The 17916-nt window shown below is 39.3% G+C and overlaps 5 non-coding genes and 1 pseudogene across 5 annotated transcripts; all 6 read left to right on the forward strand.

The window, feature by feature from the left end:
- The first annotated feature begins 2210 nt into the window (after window positions 1–2210).
- LOC113332182 lies at window positions 2211–2374 on the forward strand. The gene has a single exon (XR_003351371.1). It is a non-coding gene; the product is annotated as a U1 spliceosomal RNA (small nuclear RNA).
- A 4632-nt stretch (window positions 2375–7006) lies between these two features.
- LOC113332225 lies at window positions 7007–7162 on the forward strand. Its single transcript, XR_003351401.1, has one exon. It is a non-coding gene; the product is annotated as a U4 spliceosomal RNA (small nuclear RNA).
- A 1006-nt stretch (window positions 7163–8168) lies between these two features.
- Window positions 8169–8278, forward strand: LOC113332215 (annotated as a pseudogene).
- A 2223-nt stretch (window positions 8279–10501) lies between these two features.
- LOC113332181 lies at window positions 10502–10665 on the forward strand. Its single transcript, XR_003351370.1, has one exon. It is a non-coding gene; the product is annotated as a U1 spliceosomal RNA (small nuclear RNA).
- A 2757-nt stretch (window positions 10666–13422) lies between these two features.
- Window positions 13423–13586, forward strand: LOC113332190. The gene has a single exon (XR_003351380.1). It is a non-coding gene; the product is annotated as a U1 spliceosomal RNA (small nuclear RNA).
- A 2672-nt stretch (window positions 13587–16258) lies between these two features.
- Window positions 16259–16456, forward strand: LOC113332202. The gene has a single exon (XR_003351391.1). It is a non-coding gene; the product is annotated as a U2 spliceosomal RNA (small nuclear RNA).
- Window positions 16457–17916: the final 1460 nt, after the last annotated feature.

The following is a 17916-nucleotide window of genomic DNA, read 5'->3' on the forward strand; positions in this document are numbered from 1 at the left end:
TCACTACTACACCCTTAGATAACTTATCCAATAAACTAGGAAATCATCGTGGAGAACACTTAGAAGAAATCTTATTAAGTTTAGAAATCAATACAAAGAAGTAAAGTAAAACCCTTAACTTGGGGAGAAAACAACTTTCTCTCTCCTAAAGTTCTATCTTGACTCTCAAAAAGATCTCTCTCCCAACACAGGGTTGGTTGGTCCTATATATAGGAATTTACATAATGGAGGACAGCTAATAAAGCCTCTATTTTCGGATCTGACGTGCGATATTCTCGCATGTTTACATTGGGTCTTCTCCTACGAACTCTTCAACCTCGCACAGCTTCCACACTTTACTCGTGACTTTGTGACGCCATTGACTCCGTCATCTGGGATATGTTACGTGCGAGTACGTTCGTCCCCTTACAATAGTATCCCTTCGCATGATACCTATGAGTGCGATATTTAACCCCTACATTTTGCCTCTTTTCTTAGCGATCTTTACTATGGAGAGAGCGATGAGAGAAACCGCTCCAATAACTCTCTTCGCACCTTTAATGTGATTTGCCGCACCTTATCAACTTTTCATATTCCTTAACTGACAATAATCCGGGACTTCGGACTGGATTTTTCCACGTGCCGCTTTCGTCGGTTTATCTCTTGACACGTCGTAGTTAATCCTTTCAAATGTCTCTTCATATCTTCTCACCCATTAATGCGTAGGATTTCGAAAAGAGGAAAAGAGAATCCTTTATATACCCTTCTTTCGTTTTCATCCCTTTATTTTTACTCTTCTCTTTCCTCTTCAATCTCTGCGGATTTTCCCTTCTTAACGCTACTGCTTTTTGTTCGATCTTGATTCTTGATCTTTCTTCGTTCCAAATGCTGCTTCGGTTTCCCATCTATTGTATTATTTCGCCCCTTTGATCATATCGGCTATCTTGATATTTATAATCTCATCCTAGAAGAATCAACAATGGGGCACAAGGCAGGTTGGAGAACGGTAGAACAGTTTGATAGGTTACTGGTCGAACTCAGAAATAGAGGTTTCACATTATCTGCTCCTTCTTCATCAGGGCCTACTTTGACGGTTAACCCTAAATGGTTCAAGATTGATCAATGGAATGATCAAAAAAATTATTATCTCCGTAGGGCAGCTTCTTGCTGGTCTCCCTATCCCTCTCTTGGATCCGCGAATTCCTCTTATTTACAAAATCTTATCCCATAATAAATTTAGGCGTGTGATTTATCAGTAGAGTGGGGATGCTATAAGGATTATGGTGGAGTTCTCTCACCGTGCGGCTGGATTAGGATCCCTTTATCCTAAGGAATACAGGAATGAGGCATATGCTGGCTAAGAAATAATTCCTCCTGATTATACTGTTGAGAGCTTCTTTGCTAACTATGAAGTGGTGATTATGAAGGCTGAGTCGTCTCGCTGGGTTGTTCGTCTGAAAAGGAAAGATGGCCTCGCAGAGAATTAAAGAATCATGCGAGACGTTGATTTCAACGATAAGACTAATCGCACTGCGCGGAACTCTAACGACAATCGCTGGGATGTTTATCCTGTTATTCTTGAAGGTCCATATATTACCGGCTATGGTGAAAACAGGTCGATAAATCCCCTTCCCGAAGGTTTTTGGCTATGCTATCCTTGGGAGTTTAGTGGGAGTGAGGAGGTGAAAGTGGTATGTCTTTCCATCCTTTGCTCCTTTATCAATCTTTCTTCATTTTACTTTCCTTATTTGTGTTTCACTAATTTCTTCATTTTCAGATTGCCAAGCTGAAAAAGGACTATAATTCTAAGAAGAAACAAAGCACACTGGAAGCTCTATATTCGATCACTAATGAAGTAAGAAATATTTTTAATTTTTCTTTAACAATATTGTTTCCTCTATTTATTATCTTTATCTGTGTGCGAAGGTGGACGGGCTTGATAATGACGGCTCTAATGATGAAAACTCTTCTAAGAGCGAGGAGGAGGCTTCTACTCGTGCGAAACCTACTAGCTGTGCGAAGTCTAAGGGCAAGGTCGTGTCTTCGAAGAATGACAACAAGAAAGATAATCCCAAGAAGAAGAGGAAGATTACCTCTACTAGCTCGTATCCTAGTCCTTTAGTTCCTTGCTCTCAGGGAAACGAGCCACCATTCCTTGATGAATCTACTTCAGCTTCCCCCATGACCCAATTATCTCTCATCTTCAAATAAGAGAAGGAGAATGGAAAAACATAATTACCTGGACGGGGTCTATGGATGATCATGAAGGTCCATGGCCTAGGTTAGCGACCTCCATTGCACACTAAGGAGGGGTGCTCGCCTAAGATCTCCCCAAGAGGGAGAATCTACGTCATAATTTGTTCCTGACGGGGGAAAGCGTCCACGCTGCCCCTTGCCAAATCTTTAAAACTAAAATTATTGAAAGTTCATCAGAAGCTAATCCTGCTGAGCTGAAGAATACCATGGTGATGCTTGTCGCTGGATAAATACAAATAGAAATACATGACAATGGACAAGGGCACACATTGTGTATGCTCTGACAAAATCCAGTGTCATCTGGTGCATTAGATTATCAGCTGGACATAGAAAAAAATAGAAAATAAAGGATGGAGAAGTGGGGCATCGATCCCGATACCTCTCGCATGCTAAGCGAGCGCTCTACCATCTGAACTACATCCCCAACTTGTGAGTAGAATAGCATAAGCAATTGTTCCTTTAGCTGAAACAAGAATTTTCAAACGCTGCATCACCACAAGGACCAAGCCACCATGGTGTCGTCTTCCGGTGCATTACATGACCAGCTGTAATTTGAGGGTGGGAAAACGTGAGTCTACTAAACTCATTCCATTATATTAACAAATCGAATGTACTCTGTGGTTATACGCGAAGGCTAGAGCAGTTCCTATGGAATGAACAAACTCATTCCATTATATTAACAAAGTTTGTTCATTTTGCTCCCACTATGGACTCAACAAACATGAAAAATGGATGCTCAAATCAACAAATTTATACATTTGTTCATTGAGTTGGAAGATGTAACACACGCTTGATGGAAGGCCGGGATGGCTTCGCTCAAACATCGGCGCTTCATCAAAAAACGCTGGCGCTTGTCTTTCCACCGCCCGCTTGTAGTTCAAACTCCAGCATTTTTTGTTAACACGCCGAGTTTTTATTAAAAGCGCCAACGACTCCTTCCATCCAACGGATGTTACTCATTTTTGTTTCCCTGTAAATTCAATTCATCTCCAGACTTAAAACTCACACCTTCTTCATCACTACCTCAAAATTACACAATTTTATACCATCTCAATTTTTCTTTGTTCATCTCCAAAAAAAAGTATTCATATCAACTCGATCTACCAGAAAAAATATCATCTCTAGAAAATTCATTTTTAACAAATATGGCATCCTCACAACAACGATCACAACAGCGTTCACAACAGCAATCACAACAACAAACACCACAACAAACACCACAACAAATACCGAAACAAACACCACAACGAACACAACAACAATCACAACAAGAAACACAACAAAGAACACAAGAATTCGTGGTGTCAAGTATATGATGGATGAAGATGAGTCACTTTGCAGAAGTTATGTTTTATATACACAGGATGAAATCAATGGTATTTATCAAGAAAAAAGAACTTTTTATGATAAGATATTACAAAAATTTAGTGAAGAAACAGGTAACCCCAATAGACATGATGGCGATGGGTTGTCTCATCGTTTTCACGCAATTTCAGCAGCCGTTAGTGAATGTGTAGCTTTGATCACTCAAATGTGGCACCACATAAGATGTGGTGAAGGCGAAACGGATGTGGAACGAAGATGTCGGGAAGAATGGCAAAGACCCCACAAAACGAGCTTCCAACATGAAACTTTTTTCACCATTTTGAGGGTGCTTAACAAGTTTAATCCATACTTGCTGGAAGGTCATCAGGTGCCTGCAAGATCACCACATAGTCCAATCACGTAGGATTTTCCCATTACCTACACAACCTGCAAATTTCGTGCCGGGCCAAGCAGTGGAAAACGAGACATGGAAAGACAATGAGGCATCCGTTTCTGAACTGGATCCTCGTTAATTAATGTACATTGTATAAACATGGTACATCGAGTTGGTGAGGGAATCCATAAGCAGTTTGGGATGTTGAGTATGGGTTATAGATTGTAACATTTTGGATTGTATTATTTAAATTAAGATCTCTCAGAAATCGGGAAACTTACCTTGGTTAACTAAAGCATGTGCGGTATCAGTTTTAGTCCAGTAATGCAAAACCCTCCTTCATCCCGTCAATTTCATATTCTCTGGACATTCTGCAATTTGCACACAGCCGCCAAGCGAGGCCACCATTGTACCATATCCTCTCATCAGTCCATACATATATATCCCAAGTAAACTCAACTTGTTTAAGGGCTAAGGCAGTGAATATAAGACTTTGCGTTGCACTACTGCAAAGGCCTGGCACACCCCAACCAAATCTTAGAACTGAACTTTTGTGTCCACTAAACCAACTTGAACAAGTTGGATTCCTATTATACAATACAGGATTATCCTCGAAGTCATCTCTTTTAACCTTTCATATAGTGGCCCAAAAGCTGCTGCAATACTGCTTTGTTCTCAGCTTTTAAGGAGCTTCAAGTAGACTGCAGAAAATGCTTCTTCCGTTGATCCTTCAAAAGTTAAAACACATGTGCAGCGATGATCCGCATCAACTTTAATCCTTCTCAATGATAAAGAACCAACCAAACCATCCATTAAAGAGAAGGAACAAAATTTGATCTCTCCCTCCTGCGAATTGATAAGAGTGAGACAAGATGGCAGATATGAATTGGACCCAGAGATTATTTCACACTTTCTTAGGATTTGAAAACACAATTAGCAAATCAAAAGCAAATAAATACATTATTGCTGGTCTCACCAGCTAAGAAAACCCAGAGTAATTTTGTGCAAGGAGCTCTAATATCGATAGGCAGTGAGCTTAAGATTAGTCCCACATAGCCAAATCTAGAGCAGAGGTATGGAAACATGTAGAATATTGAAAAAAACAACAAACCGTCCATCAAAGTGGAGGAACAAAATTTGAATATCATCATGTGCTTGTTTGACCAGTCACACACAAAGAGTTGGTCTTATCTCCTTCCTGTCGACTAGAGAGACCACAATGCAAAACAGTAAAAAAAAAGAAGAAATAAGTGCACCACTAGACCACTGGTGCTTAACGTTCCCTATTTCCAATATTTCGTTATTCATACGTACTAACACAACTTACAAACTTACATCGAGGCTTCGAGCCATTTTATGGTGAGAATATGTATACTACTCCAGATTAGCTCTACCTCCTCCAACCATGCAATTTCCAGTGAATTCAACTAGCTATAACTTACGGAAACTACGACTATACCCAACAACACCGATGGCAACTTAGATACACCAAGTATATTTAGAACAAACTCATTTTCAGCTGAGATTCTATTGAAAAACCTTCCCCACAAATTCAAAACACTGAAATTTATACAGTAAGTAATTCACTAATTTAAATTCGACTTCCTCATAAACCATCCGTTTCTAGTAAAAAGGGTATTTTTCTAGCTACGCCATGAACTATTTGGGACCAACTATTTGCAGCTTTGCGCATGTTTTGAAGAACCAATAAACTAAAATTGAATCCTTTTACAGGTTAAGGAAAACCCACATTTTCAATACATAACAATCGAATCAGCTCAAGTATTAACACAAACTAGTACCAATTTCAGCAAACTTAGTGAGAAAGAGGAAACTCTGAAAAGTGTTAAAATTCTGTTTGTTTATAAAGCTAGTAGAGATAAATATGTTTCAATTGCAGATATGATTAGACAGGGATGTTGGTTTGGGGATTTTAAGAAACAACTTAATATTAACGAGCAAATGGAGTGGGATTGGTTTGGAGGTCTACCAGTTTTGATGGAGGGCGAAGATGAAGTGGAGATGTTAGAAAATTTCAGCACAGAGGCATTGGTTTGTGCTTTGCCAGACTGTATGTTTGAAAAATATTTATGAAGAAAACACATTCCTAACAAGGTTAGTTTTATCCTATGGGCTGTCTTCCACAATTCCCTACCTACTAGAGAAATGTTATCTCATCGAGGGGTTAACTTAGAAAGTGGTAGATGCTTTTTGTGCAATGAGGAAACTGAGACTGCGGATCATCTTCTCCTACATTGTAGCTATACTTTTCAGTTATGGGATTATTTTCTTAAAGCGTTTCATCTCTCATAGCCATTACCATCTACGATCCTGGATTTTTTTTGAAGCATGGAACAGGAACGTATTAACTGGAAGATGCAGGGGGAACTTTGATGAATTTTTCCTTATGTTCTAATATGGATAGTATGGAAGGAGAGGAATAGTAGAGTTTTTGGGGGAAGGTCCAAATCAGTGCATGAACTAATTTTTCAAGCTAAGCAGAAGATGGTCTTATGGAGCTGTGATCGATAAAGAAACTTTCAGGTTTATTGACTGCATCCAAATTATACACAACTGGGAGCTGATTTTACACGTGTAATTTTCAGTTTTCTTAGGACTAGATACTTTATTTGTCTTTGCAGTTGTGGCAGTCTTTTGAAATGGGTTGGCAGTCTCTGTCTCGATTTGTAAAATGCTGTAATTTTGGTGCAGTTTTCAGCTTTTTGCTGTAGGTTGTATTTGGGACAGTCTGGTACTTGACTGTAGCATCAGACTGGGGCTCTGAATTTGGAGTCTGTACATTTTGTTCTTTTGGCTTAGGCCTTTTCTTCTTAATTTAACCTTTTGTTCTTCAAAAAAAAAAATTCTGTTTGTTGCCAACAGTAAAAGAAACTCTCAACCAAAGCAGTATGTTCTTCAACATAATATTGTAAAGACAAATACTTCGATACTACACGACCATTAGAATCGAAAGTGTAAAAAGTGACAATCTTAGTCCCACGTTATTCAAGCCAGAGTTAGAGATGTGGAAACGAAATTTTAAAATGCAGTTGATGCATGACTTCAAAACTCATTTTTGCGCTTGGGGCAATGACGCAGCTAATGAGGTAATAACCGAGGTGCGTCAATTGCTGGTTGAAAACTATTTCCAAACCCCCTCCTCGGCCCTGGGTCTCTCAGGGCCGTCAAGAATTTCTGGAAGGGCTCCCTCTAACCAAGGGTAAAGCCCTACGATACTTAAAACTAAAAATTTTGATTTGAGAAGGATAAACTAGAAAAAAAAAGTCTAAGAAAAACTGCAAGTCACGTCCTACTAATAACAGGACATAAGCAAATACATTTAAGACTGCGAGGGCATCATGTCCTCCTACTAATAACTGGATACAAACAAATACATAACAGACTCGAAAAAACTCATTATCTACATCTAAGTAGTCGTGTTGAATAAAAAAAATTCTCTTGTAGAATGGATTTTCTTACGAAGTTAACAACTATTCCTTTCCGATTCCTGACTGGTTATGTTTGTGATTCAGTCTCTCAAAAGACATAAACATCCCAGTTTTGCGTTAGTCTATGAAGATTTCAAACAGATTCCAATCAGATTCTCCAAAGATTTTAGCATCTATCTTTAGTCTATGACTCCATATCAAAACCTTATGTTAATGAAGTCTTAAAAATCAGCAAAAGAAAGCATCATTTCTGCTCAAATTGGCTAGTTTTCTATCCTCGTTGCTATCGAATTACAAGAAACAATCCCTTGCTTTCCCCGACCAGCAAAACGTTTTCTTATCCATGTTGTATATCGTCTTCATATAATAAAAAAAGGAATGGAATGTAACAATAAGGTTCATAATCTTATGCAACCTCAACATCTACTTTCACGGAGAAATTGGTGAATGCTTTATCCCATTGAACATCCCAATTTATCTTTAATGTTTTCCTTCATGGTTTCATGGGACAAACCCCTGATTCTCTCGGTGGATGGATGTAGAACTCATTTTGGAAGAATAAACTAAACAAAGTTCTGCTACAATATGTGGTAATATAATCTCCTAGGTGGTCTCATAACCTGCACTTAATGATATTAAGCCAATTCAACAATTCTACTCTAAACTGGACTTATCAGTCGCATGGAAATTTATGAATCAAATGTTTTAGTCCCACATAGACTAGTGTACTGCAGAGGAATTGAAACACGACAATATAAAATCAGAAGCATAAGCTGAGATCAAGCATACCTTTCTCGGCCTTTTGGCTAAGATCAAGTGTAGTATCTGTTCTTATCAGTTTAATATCTGATACTGCCTTTGCTTTGCACTACTGCAAAGGCCTGGCGCACCCCCACCAAATATCAAAGCTAATCTTTTGCATATGCTAAACCAAAACCAAAGCTTTGCATATGCTACACCAAAACCAAAGCTAACAAACCAACCTGGAAATAGATGGTAACTAAAAATTTGAACTCTTTGGTATCCTGCATCATTCTATGCTTGTCAGTGACACTTTATCACCTCCAACTGTAACTGTACAATCAACGTTGTACAATCGATGGGGGGTTCCCATCACAGTAGCTTGCTGCTGGGGTTCTCATGCGCGACGCCTTTGCATTGGACTACTGCAAAGGCCTGGCGTGCGGCTACCACATCTCAAAGCTAATCTTTTACGTATGCTTAAACCAACCCTGAAAGCTGAAGACGTGATTGGATTTTTAGCTTTACCCTATTGGTTCTGGAGCTGCTGAAATACAGCTTTTAAGGAGCTTCAGTAGACTGCAGATGATTGCTTCTTTTGATCCTTTAAACCACAACATCAATTATAATCCTGCTTCTTTATAAAACAAAAAATAAAATAAGGAACCATATCCATCAAAATATTCAAAATGGAATTACTTCATGCAGTAACAGTTGGTCCCCTCTTCTCCTTCTCACGAAATTTACCAGAGTTGGACCACATTGTAAAATGATAAAAAGAATCCACCAGAACCCGTCAGGGTACTTTCTACCACTAGATGACTGGTGCTGGCTGGAAAAACAAAAGCCATAAAAGTTCCTAGGTTAGTGATCTTCGTTGCACACTGAGGGTGCCAGTCTTAGATCTACCCAGTGGGGAAGACTCTACATCATTATTTGTTCCCAAGGGGGGTACACATTCTCGCAGCCCCTGCCCGATTCTTTCAACTAAACTTGTCCCTTGTCGATGGAATGCATCAGTTAGCTATGGTTGAGCTGGTGGTACAGCGGCTGCGATATAAGATCCAACTGCTCCATCTGGAACTTCATGTGCAGTTTCACTGACAGATTTATATTGAACCCACAGGCCACTGCAGTGAATCTTGTGTCTTGGCTTTATCTTCACCAAACGTTTCAGGTAAATTTTTCTTTCTGGATATGGGAATCGAGTCAGGAAGGTGGTAGTTGCACAAAAACATCATTTTCTTAAGGTGATACTGCATAATCATCGATAGAAAGCTCACCAGCTTCCATATGCGTTAGGTGTTGGGCGTAATCTTTGTTATCTCTAGAGCCTCCTAACAAAATGAGGAAGGTAACCTTTCCTTTGCATTCTCCTTAGAAAGAGAATGACTGTAATCCGGAAGTTTTGAATCCCATTATTCCTCCTTCAGTTGGCAAACCTAGAGGAAAGAAACCTGAACTGACAACGGTAATATACTTGCAGTTTCATTGGACACGTATCATCATATGGTTTGTAACTTTTTCGTCTTCAGGATGTTACGGTATTTACAATCAATGAATCTAAATTGGCTCGGTGTAACTTGAATTGTTTGGTTTTGGCGCGTCTCCAACTCATTCTCTGTTGAACTTTGACACTTAACTCAAAAGAAAAAGCCAGGTTTTGAACTTTTATGTAGGAAGCTCATACAATTTGAGACGGCTTGAGTAGTCGAAATACATTCTAGATAAATTCGATGATATAGGAGAGGATACAAAATTTTAGAATGCTTCGTGTGATGGATTGGTCTAATAACAGCTAAATCCCACCATTGGTTGTTCACCAATTAATGATTTGTTATTGTTTTTGTGAATTGTGTATACCCAAACCAAAGCAAAATGCAGAAACCGGAAATGTGGAACCATGCCGTTGCCAGTGGTGTACACCCACGATGGGAAGACACTCAAGGATGGAAACTAGTATTTGATAGAGGTGTTGGTAGAGAGCACAAGAATCAGAAGTGTAAAGCAGAGGAGAATGTCATCTAACCAGTTAATGACTACTAACTTTGACACGGCCAACTTAGCTAAGCCTAAAATGTAAGCATTACAGACTCAATTTTGACAACAGACATTAAAACTCATCGAATTAAGAAGTCAATAGAAAAGTGGTTGATCCTACCATCAAGCCAATAAAATACTAAACGTCGGCACTTAAGGATAGCTAAATGTCACCACTTACGATACGAAGCCAATTCTTCTTCTGTGTAAACTGTCATCCCATGCCCTGCAATAAATTAAATTAAATTAAATTAGTTTACATGAAGCTCCGGATCAATGTCACAACAGAGACAGGAAACGATGGACTATAAAGAGAAGAGAAGGAGAATGGAAAAACGTACTTACCTGGACGGGGTCTATGGATGATCATGAAGGTCCATGGCCTAGGTTAGCGACCTCCATTGTACACTAAGGAGGGGTGCTCGTCTAAGATCTCCCCAAGAGGGAGAGTCTACGTCATAATTTGTTCCTGAGGGGGGAAAGCGTCCGCGCTGCCCCCTGCCAAATCTTTAAAACTAAATTTTTCCATCGGTTTCAGCAATTCAGCTGTTGCGGGGTTTATGGTCCAGTAGCAGCAATGTAAGATCAAAATGCAGCTCCCCTTTTTGCCGTTGGTTTCTGCTGTTGCGGGGACAAACAAGGAGGAATCAGTGATGGCATCAAACTCAATTTGCTTACTTGGAGGGAGATACAAAGGATCAAATTCAATTTGATCATGTGATATTTATCTCAAGTCTTTCTTTAGGCTTTATAATTCAAGTGTTGAATCATTAAGAAGGTAACATTTCATTCATCTATCACCTCAGAAGCAAAATGACTACATTTTAGAAGCTTTAAAGCACATTATTCCTCTTTCGGTTGGATGTCCAGGAAGAAACTTGGACTAGTCCCCATAAAGTTTCTGAACAAAATGGTTTTATACAAGCACTTCAACCTAGCAAATTAGCTATCTGAACTATGCTTTCGCCTTTAACGAAAGAATATAGTATGCTTGCAGTTAAAATCGGCGTCTGCTAATTTTTTGGAGAGTTTCTGTAGTAGTCGAAAATCTCACTACTACACCCTTAGATAACTTATCCAATAAACTAGGAAATCATCGTGGAGAACACTTAGAAGAAATCTTATTAAGTTTAGAAATCAATACAAAGAAGTAAAGTAAAACCCTTAACTTGGGGAGAAAACAACTTTCTCTCTCCTAAAGTTCTATCTTGACTCTCAAAAAGATCTCTCTCCAAACACAGGGTTGGTTGGTCCTATATATCGGAATTTACATAATGGAGGACAGCTAATAAAGCCTCTATTTTCGGATCTGACGTGTGATATTCTCTCATGTTTACATTGGGTCTTCTCCTACGAACTCTTCAACCTCGCACAGCTTCCACACTTTACTCGTGACTTTGTGACGCCATTGACTCCGTCATCTGGGATATGTTACGTGCGAGTACGTTCGTCCCCTTACAATAGTATCCCTTCGCATGATACCTATGAGTGCGATATTTAACCCCTACATTTTGCCTCTTTTCTTAGCGATCTTTACTATGGAGAGAGCGATGAGAGAAACCGCTCCAATAACTCTCTTCGCACCTTTAATGCGATTTTCCACCTTATCAACTTTTCATATTCCTTAACTGACAATAATCCGGGAGTTCGGACTTGATTTTTCCACGTGCCGCTTTCGTCGGTTTATCTCTTGACACGTCACAGTTAATCCTTTCAAATGTCTCTTCATATCTTCTCACCCATTAATGCGTAGGATTTCGAAAAGAGGGAAAGAGAATCCTTTATATACCCTTCTTTCGTTTTAATCCCTTTCTTTTTACTCTTCTCTTTCCTCTTCAATCTTTGCGGATTTTCCCTTCTTAACGCTACTGCTTTTTGTTCGATCTTGATTCTTGATCTTTCTTCGTTCCAAATGCTGCTTCTGTTTCCCATCTATTGTATTATTTCGCCCCTTTGATCATCTCGGCTATCTTGATATTTATAATCTCATCCTAGAAGAATCAACAATGGGGCACAAGGCAGGTTGGAGAACGGTAGAACAGTTTGATAGGTTACTGGTCGAACTCAGAAATAGAGGTTTCACATTATCTGCTCCTTCTTCATCAGGGCCTACTTTGACGCTTAACCCTAAATGGTTCAAGATTGATCAATGGAATGATCAAAAAAATTATTATCTCCGTAGGGAAGCTTCTTGCTGGTCTCCCTATCCCTCTATTGGATCCGCGAATTCCTCTTATTTACAAAATCTTATCCCATAATAAATTTAGGCGTATGATTTATCAGTAGAGTGGGGATGCTATAAGGATTATGGTGGAGTTCTCTCACCGTGCGGCTGGATTAGGATCCCTTTATCCTAAGGAATACAGGAATGAGGCATATGCTGGCTAAGAAATAATTCCTCCTGATTATACTGTTGAGAGCTTCTTTACTAACTATGAAGTGGTGATTATGAAGGCTGAGTCGTCTCGCTGGGTTGTTCGTCTGAAAAGGAAAGATGGCCTCGCAGAGAATTAAAGAATCATGCGAGACGTTGATTTCAACGATAAGACTAATCGCACTGCACGGAACTCTAACGACAATCGCTGGGATGTTTATCCTGTTATTCTTGAAGGTCCATATATTACCGGCTATGGTGAAAACAGGTCGATAAATCCCCTTCCCGAAGGTTTTTGGCTATGCTATCCTTGGGAGTTTAGTGGGAGTGAGGAGGTGAAAGTGGTATGTATTTCCATCCTTTGCTCCTTTATCAATCTTTCTTCATTTTACTTTCCTTATTTGTGTTTCACTAATTTCTTCATTTTCAGATTGCCAAGCTGAAAAAGGACTATAATTCTAAGAAGAAACAAAGCACACTGGAAGCTCTATATTCGATCACTAATGAAGTAAGAAATATTTTTAATTTTTCTTTAACAATATTTTTTCCTCTATTTATTATCTTTATCTGTGTGCAAAGGTGGACGGGCTTGATAATGACGGCTCTAATGATGAAAACTCTTCTAAGAGCGAGGAGGAGGCTTCTACTCGTGCGAAACCTACTAGTTGTGCGAAGTCTAAGGGCAAGGTCGTTGCTTCGAAGAATGACAACAAGAAAGATAATCCCAAGAAGAAGAGGAAGATTACCTCTACTAGCTCGTATCCTAGTCCTTTAGTTCCTTGCTCTCAGGGAAACGAGCCACCATTCCTTGATGAATCTACTTCAGCTTCCCCCATGACCCAATTATCTCTCATCTTCAAAGAAGAGAAGGAGAATGGAAAAACGGAATTACCTGGACGGGGTCTATGGATGATCATGAAGGTCCATGGCCTAGGTTAGCGACCTCCATTGCACACTAAGGAGGGGTGCTCGCCTAAGATCTCCCCAAGAGGGAGAATCTACGTCATAATTTGTTCCTGACGGGGGAAAGCGTCCACGCTGCCCCTTGCCAAATCTTTAAAACTAAAATTATTGAAAGTTCATCAGAAGCTAATCCTGCTGAGCTGAAGAATACCATGGTGATGCTTGTCGCTGGATAAATACAAATAGAAATACATGACAATGGACAAGGGCACACATTGTGTATGCTCTGACAAAATCCAGTGTCATCTGGTGCATTAGATTATCAGCTGGACATAGAAAAAAATAGAAAATAAAGGATGGAGAAGTGGGGCATCGATCCCGATACCTCTCGCATGCTAAGCGAGCGCTCTACCATCTGAACTACATCCCCAACTTGTGAGTAGGATAGCATAAGCAATTGTTCCTTTAGCTTAAACAAGAATTTTCAAACGCTGCATCACCACAAGGACCAAGCCACCATGGTGTCGTCTTCCGGTGCATTACATGAACAGCTGTAATTTGAGGGTGGGAAAACGTGAGTCTACTAAACTCATTCCATTATATTAACAAATCGAATGTACTCTGTGGTTATACGCGAAGGCTAGAGCAGTTCCTATGGAATGAACAAACTCATTCCATTATATTAACAAAGTTTGTTCATTTTTCTCCCACTATGGACTCAACAAACATGAAAAATGGATGCTCAAATCAACAAATTTGTACATTTGTTCATTGAGTTGGAAGATGTAACACACGCTTGATGGAAGGCCGGGATGGCTTCGCTCAAACATCGGCGCTTCATCAAAAAACGCTGGCGCTTGTCTTTCCACCGCCCGCTTGTAGTTCAAACTCCAGCATTTTTTGTTAACACGCCGAGTTTTTATTAAAAGCGCCAACGACTCCTTCCATCCAACGGATGTTACTCATTTTTGTTTCCCTGTAAATTCAATTCATCTCCAGACTTAAAACTCACACCTTCTTCATCACTACCTCAAAATTACACAATTTCATACCATCTCAATTTTTCTTTGTTCATCTCCAAAAAAAGTATTCATATCAACTCGATCTACCAGAAAAAATATCATCTCTAGAAAATTCATTTTTAACAAATATGGCATCCTCACAACAACGATCATAACAACGTTCACAACAGCAATCACAACAACAAACACCACAACAAACACCACAACAAATACCAAAACAAACACCACAACGAACACAACAACAAGAAACACAACAAAGAACCCAAGAATTCGTGGTGTCAAGTATATGATGGATGAAGATGAGTCACTTTGCAGAAGTTATGTTTTATATACACAGGATGAAATCAATGGTATTTATCAAGAAAAAAGAACTTTTTATGATAAGATATTACAAAAATTTAGTGAAAAAACAGGTAACCCCAATAGACATGATGGCGATGGGTTGTCTCATCGTTTTCACGCAATTTCAGCAGCCGTTAGTGAATATGTAGCTTTGATCACTCAAATGTGGCACCACATAAGATGTGGTGAAGGCGAACCGGATGTGGAACGAAGATGTCGGGAAGAGTGGCAAAGACCCCACAAAACGAGCTTCCAACATGAAACTTTTTTCACCATTTTGAGGGTGCTTAACAAGTTTAATCCATACTTGCTGGAAGGTCATCAGGTGCCTGCAAGATCACCACATAGTCCAATCACGTAGGATTTTCCCATTACCTACACAACCTGCAAATTTCGTGCCCGGCCAAGCAGTGGAAAAGGAGACATGGAAAGACAATGAGGCATCCGTTTCTGAACTGGATCCTCGTTAATTAATGTACATTGTATAAACATGGTACATCGAGTTGGTGAGGGAATCCATAAGCAGTTTGGGATGTTGAGTATGGGTTATAGATTGTAACATTTTGGATTGTATTCTTTAAATTAAGATCTCTCAGAAATCGGGAAACTTACCTTGGTTAACTAAAGCATGTGCGGTATCAGTTTTAGTCCAGTAATGCAAAACCCTCCTTGATCCCGTCAATTTCATATTCTCTGGACATTCTGCAATTTGCACACAGCCGCCAAGCGAGGCCACCATTGTACCATATCCTCTCATCAGTCCATACATATATATCCCAAGTAAACTCAACTTGTTTAAGGGCTAAGGCAGTGAATATAAGACTTTGCGTTGCACTACTGCAAAGGCCTGGCACACCCCAACCAAATCTTAGAACTGAACTTTTGTGTCCACTAAACCAACTTGAACAAGTTGGATTCCTATTATACAATACAGGATTATCCTCGAAGTCATCTCTTTTAACCTTTCATATAGTGGCCCAAAAGCTGCTGCAATACTGCTTTGTTCTCAGCTTTTAAGGAGCTTCAAGTAGACTGCAGAAAATGCTTCTTCCGTTGATCCTTCAAAAGTTAAAACACATGTGCAGCGATGATCCGCATCAACTTTAATCCTTCTCAATGATAAAGAACCAACCAAACCATCCATTAAAGAGAAGGAACAAAATTTGAACTCTCCCTCCTGCGAATTGATAAGAGTGAGACAAGATGGCAGATAAGAATTGGACCCAGAGATTATTTCACACTTTCTTAGGATTTGAAAACACAATTAGCAAATCAAAAGCAAATAAATACATTATTGCTGGTCTCACCAGCTAAGAAAACCCAGAGTAATTTTGTGCAAGGAGCTCTAATATCGATAGGCAGTGAGCTTAAGATTAGTCCCACATAGCCAAATCTAGAGCAGAGGTATGAAAACAAGAGAATATAAAAGCAGGAGCATAAACCGAGAACAAGCATACCTTTCTCGGCCTTTTGGCTAAGATCAAGTGTAGTATCTGTTCTTATCAGTTTAATATCTGATATGTGAGCCATCGGCTCACACGATATTAAATTAATTTTTTTCATGGGGGAGTTCCCATCACAGCAGCTTGCTGCTGGGGTTCTCACGCGTCGCCCTTGCGTTGCACTACTGCAAGGGCCTGGCGCACCCCCACCAAATGTCAAACCCAATCTTTTGCGTATTGGATATGTTGAATGCTTCAATGTTGCACAATCCTGCCATCCGCACATAAAGGATGAAATCAATTATTCTGCTCTATGTAAATTGAACTCCTATCACCAACGACTGTCCGAAGAAAACTCAACTTGTCCAAGAATAAGCAAAAAAAAAAAAAAAAAAAATCATGGGTGGGCGTGCACTGCAAAGGCCTGAATTTATTTCATCGTCTCAGTAGGCCTGGTGACGGATTAGCTCACAGCAAGATACTTATCATTGAAGTAGCTTCCATGGGGTTCTCTTCAAATTCATCTAGAGGTCCCCCAAAGCTGCTGCAATATAACTTTGTGCTCAGCCTTTTGAATAACTAGACTGCAGATAATTGCTTCCGTTGATCCTTCTAAAAGAAAACATGTAGAATATTGAAAAAAACAACAAACCGTCCATCAAAGTGGAGGAACAAAATTTGAATATCATCATGTGCTTGTTTGACCAGTCACACACAAAGAGTTGGTCTTATCTCCTTCCTGTCGACTAGAGAGACCACAATGCAAAACAGTAAAAAAAAAAAAAGAAATAAGTGCACCACTAGACCACTGGTGCTTAACGTTCCCTATTTCCAATATTTCGTTATTCATACGTACTAACACAACTTACAAACTACATCGAGGCTTCGAGCCATTTTATGGTGAGAATATGTATACTACTCCAGATTAGCTCTACCTCCTCCAACCATGCAATTTCCAGTGAATTCAACTAGCTATAACTTACGGAAACTACGACTATACCCAACAACACCGATGGCAACTTAGATACACCAAGTATATTTAGAACAAACTCATTTTTAGCTGAGATTCTATTGAAAAACCTTCCCCACAAATTCAAAACACTGAAATTTATACAGTAAGTAATTCACTAATTTAAATTCGACTTCCTCATAAACCATCTGTTTCTAGTAAAAAGGGTATTTTTCTAGCTACGCCATGAACTATTTGGGACCAACTATTTGCAGCTTTGCGCATGTTTTGAAGAACCAATAAACTAAAATTGAATCCTTTTACAGGTTAAGGAAAACCCACATTTTCAATACATAACAATCGAATCAGCTCAAGTATTAACACAAACTAGTACCAATTTCAGCAAACTTAGTGAGAAAGAGGAAACTCTGAAAAGTGTTAAAATTCTGTTTGTTTATAAAGCTAGTAGAGATAAATATGTTTCAATTGCAGATATGATTAGACAGGGATGTTGGTTTGGGGATTTTAAGAAACAACTTAATATTAACGAGCAAATGGAGTGGGATTGGTTTGGAGGTCTACCAGTTTTGATGGAGGGCGAAGATGAAGTGGAGATGTTAGAAAATTTCAGCACAAAGGCATTGGTTTGTGCTTTGCCAGACTGTATGTTTGAAAAATATTTATGGAGAAAACACATTCCTAACAAGGTTAGTTTTATCC

The sequence above is a fragment of the Papaver somniferum genome, unplaced genomic scaffold, assembly GCF_003573695.1.
Source record: "Papaver somniferum cultivar HN1 unplaced genomic scaffold, ASM357369v1 unplaced-scaffold_130, whole genome shotgun sequence".
NCBI classification, from domain to species: Eukaryota; Viridiplantae; Streptophyta; class Magnoliopsida; order Ranunculales; family Papaveraceae; genus Papaver; species Papaver somniferum.